Source organism: Hordeum vulgare, chromosome 6H, assembly GCF_904849725.1.
Source record: "Hordeum vulgare subsp. vulgare chromosome 6H, MorexV3_pseudomolecules_assembly, whole genome shotgun sequence".
Taxonomy (NCBI): domain Eukaryota; kingdom Viridiplantae; phylum Streptophyta; class Magnoliopsida; order Poales; family Poaceae; genus Hordeum; species Hordeum vulgare.
In genome coordinates, this window is record NC_058523.1 from 157640286 (window position 1) to 157644550 (window position 4265).

General features: G+C 39.5%; 3 non-coding genes across 3 annotated transcripts; all 3 read right to left on the bottom strand.

Annotated features, from left to right (window-relative positions):
• Nucleotides 1-1152: 1152 nt before the first annotated feature.
• LOC123406534 lies at nucleotides 1153-1247 on the bottom strand. The gene has a single exon (XR_006612221.1). It is a non-coding gene; the product is annotated as a small nucleolar RNA Z103 (small nucleolar RNA).
• A 318-nt stretch (nucleotides 1248-1565) lies between these two features.
• On the bottom strand, nucleotides 1566-1711 carry LOC123406660. The gene has a single exon (XR_006612320.1). It is a non-coding gene; the product is annotated as a small nucleolar RNA F1/F2/snoR5a (small nucleolar RNA).
• Nucleotides 1712-3606: 1895 nt separating this feature from the next.
• LOC123406589 lies at nucleotides 3607-3707 on the bottom strand. Its single transcript, XR_006612259.1, has one exon. It is a non-coding gene; the product is annotated as a small nucleolar RNA R64/Z200 family (small nucleolar RNA).
• Between the last annotated feature and the right edge of the window lie 558 nt (nucleotides 3708-4265).

The window sequence follows — 4265 nt, forward strand, 5'->3', positions numbered from 1 at the left end:
TTTTGGGCTTTTTCTTATTGGGCCTTAGCCTATTTACAGCCACTTCTAGTATTTTTTTCGAATTTTTTTATATCACATAATTTGGGACCTAGCCTTTTAGAGCCCAAATACATTTGGTCCAGTTTCAGTTTTGGCCCTTTTTCATTTTTGAATTCAGCAACTTTTTGTTCCAGAATTTGGATTCATTTCTATTTGTTGGTCCTTTTCAACCCAATTATTTATCCAGTATTAAATCCAATACTATTTTATATTCAAATCAAGAAAACTCCAAGTCGAATTAAAATCATCCATCATATAACATCACAAAATACATATCCCAAGTTTACATATCACAATAAATCATCTCATGAATACATGTCCTTACACATGAATATAGCAAGAACGAACAAAATTGCACAATAGAACAATGGCACATCTGCTACTGCCCCAACAGTACAGTGGACTTCATTCCGCTCTCCTATGAGGCATGCTCGAGATGCCACAACTTGTCAACCTACAAAAACATTACACTGCACATGCATCAATCAAAAGGAAACAAATATAAAAATATTAGAAATAAAAAAGATTTGTTTTCATCCTAAAGATGATGTTAAAAATCCTGAGATATAAATTCTGGAGTATAATTAGTCCAACCTAAACAGGTCACAGAAACTAAAAATTAAATTTCAAACTACCTAAGATTGTTCGAGGAAATTCTGGACAAAGGAAATGCAGACAAGCAAACTCAATATCTTTATGGTATTTTCGCTTTACTGGAGGAATTTAAGCACTGACACAAGCAGGAGTCAATGACACAATAATTAGCAGACATGTAAGATAATACAAAACAAGCTACTCCACATTACTGTGATAACCAAGTGCAAACCAGCGTGTAAGAATATTAGCCCAAAAAATCCTTTCGGCAACATACATCACTAAATTACGCTATCAATAAGTGCACCAGAGACTCTAATTTATTACCTTCAGAAGTTTTAGATCGAATCAAATGAAAATATGAAAAAGGGACTACCAAAGAGCATTATTGATTTAGATAGAGCTTGATGCTGAGTTGATTTCTGGTGTCAACTCGGGTAATTCTTTAGCCAGATTGGAGAAAGGAAACCTGACTAGCACTCCAAATATTAACGAGAAGACAATAGTAAAACATAAAAGATGGATCAGATTTCTGGCTTGGAATCCTGATGGGATTACATTTGCGCATTGTATAGTCATAGACGATAATTTGGAGAAAGTATCCTTAGGTCCATATAATCCAAGGAAAAAAGAAATTGATCATCACAGTAAGTGCAGAAACGTGGTATGGATATGATATCATCACTTCTCAAAGCAAACAAAAAATGGTGTAGGAGTTTTTATTTATTTAAGACAAGACAACTATACAACATCCATGACAGAATGTGCTTCTTACTAGACATTCAGAATAAGTAGAGATACAAAAACATGACTTCAGATGCCGAATATGCATAGTTTAATAATATACTGTATGATGAGACACCTAATAAGTGTTGATCATCACTGATGAATCAACCATAGAAACCAGCTGCAGAGAGAACAATATAGTTGATATGTGTAAACGGGGGTATAGTAACAGGAAGCTCCTTGTATGAGAGCAGCCAGTGTCGCAAAAACCCGTTTCCTTCTCGATGTATGCCAATCTAACGATAAACAAGGCCATGAAAGAAGACCAAGCATCAGATACCTCATGGCATCCCAAATACCACTATCCAAACAAAATTCAGTTCAGTGCTAAGATATGTATGGACAAGTTGAATGCAAAAACCATCTCAAAGAATGGTTCGTGCTATAATCTTAATCCAAAGAAGGCAAATAGAGTTAAGCAAAAATATCGACATTCTTTATTGATTTCGATTACATGCAAATAAGTAAAAATGCCCTACTCTACCAATAAGACATAAGTAAAGAGCTGACAACACTAGACTGTACAACTACACAAACACATGAGGTGCTTCTAAGACAAAAAATAAACCTGAATTTAGCGTCAGGACTAGCCAATCCAGAAAATAAAAAACACATTACTGAACAGTCACAGTTTCCAAAACACTAGCCAATCCAGAAAGTAAAAAACACATTAGGAAAACTACAGGACAACAGAAAGGAACAGTTAATTTGTGTAGGTGACTGAACAATACTATTCATCTGGACAGCAGAAAACTGATCAACAAATCCTTTTCAGACAACTAATTCATCAAAAGCAACAGGACATATCAGGTACTGAATTTGGTAAACTGAAATATACCCAACAAAATACCGAGCACAAACAACATGTTTTAATATTCATATTCAGTTAGGGGAAGCAAGTTGGCAGACATTTCCACATTAGAAAGTCCATGACTAACAAAACATTCATGGTAACACAAAATGCACAATCCGGCGAAGTGTTGTAAATCCCCTTGTATCCGAGTGGCTCAAATCTGCCTATTTATGAAGTAAATCTACGCCGGAATTCCTAGAATCTAGAACCCCCGAATTCGTTGACTAACCAATTTATTAACAGAACCAACGGGCTAAACTTGTCAGGTACTAGAAACATCTATCTAAACGTTGTCCCAAGTAACAGTACATCCGGAAAATCTCTAGTTGGGACGTGTCCCGCTTACTTGAGGTAGTCGTCGTTGAAGGGGTCTTCCCCGTCGTCTTCCTCGGGGCGCACATTGGGGTCGACCTCCGCCTCGCCATCATCGTACGAGTAGGAGGATGGGTCGGTCGCGCCGCGGCTGGTGGTGGTGTTGGGCGGCAGCCGGTCGGTGCTGAAACCCGGCGAGCCCACTGGATACAAAACTGAATATTCAACAATTATAAAAGGTTTTAATTAATATACAATGCAAATGTCTTCCTAATTGGTACATCCTGAATTTTCTTGACTGTTCATTTTATTTACAAGATAAAGAAAGGAAATCAATATGTACATTATTTTCCACAGAACATTCTTCACTGCAGTAATTAAGAGCCCTTCAGGACCATAGAAATTTTACTCAAACGGTTCAATCCACATTTCCCTTGCGGGAAATGGAGAATAACGGCTGCATTCCAACAGGGCCTTAAATCACCGGCTAATCGAAGACACCCCAACCACATTAAGGACGCTAAAATTTATGGACAACAAGTAAAATTTGTGCGGAATTCTGAACATTTTCCATCGAGCTCCTTCCGTATTGGCACACCACATGCTTCGAAAGCATCAGGTGGTCGGCTTTCAATCAGTACAGCCTGATCCTGGTGGTTATGTGCTGCTGGCACATAAGGCAGTGCACCAATTTTTTACCGCAGTCATAGCAAGTCTGAATTAAACGTGTTAGCAATTTGTATATACAACAAGAATTATGAATAAATGTTCAGAGGAAAGCAAGGGGATATTTTCTGCACCTCATGTCCACATCCAAACGCAAGATCCTTTGGTTTATCCATACATATGGCGCATGACTGCAATCACAAAAATTGCAAGGCTTAGTTCCTTTTCCACAAAAATTAGAGGGTCCTTCAGTTACCAAAAACTTTCAGTATAGAGAAACTTAGCATTATGAAGAAGAACTCTATTTCATGATCTGCTCGTCGGCAAAAGATGCAAGTGTATGTGTCAAAGAACAGTAAAAGCTCAGAATATGAAACATCATATCATCAATGCCAAATAAATGGCATCTCAGAAGTTTGACATGCGTTGTAGATTTCATTATTCATCACGACATTTTGCAAACCGTAGAAACAACATTGAGAAAAGAAATCACATAGAACCCATAATCTCGCTACCACATGCATCAACAGAACCTAAGAACTCCCACTGGGAGATCAAACTATGCATCCAACCACCATCATCCAAACAGAGCATGCAGATATATTATGAACCGAGATGACTGAATCAACTGCTAACGTCTCAATTCTCACAACCACGACGAGACGCCGACCACATCCTAATAAGCCCGTGGTAACATCAAGAACGTGGCGCATATCAGTAACAGACATGGAGAAATAGAACGGAGGACGTGGGAGGGAGGAGGAGTTGGGGAGCTTACACTTGCGGATGCGGGCGGCGGGGTAGCCGCACGAGGAGCAGGTGCTCTTATGGAGGTGGAAGCTGCGGCGGCCGCAACTAAAGCAGAGCGTGTGGGTCTTGTTCCGGCGCTAGCCGAAGCCGAGGTCCTCGAGCCCTCTAAGCAGCCGGTAGAGAAGGAGAACGGGAGGCGGGATGTCGATGGTGGGGCTGGAGCAGAAGAAGTCGTCGGTGTGGTGGGGATAAGAGAGGAGGTCCA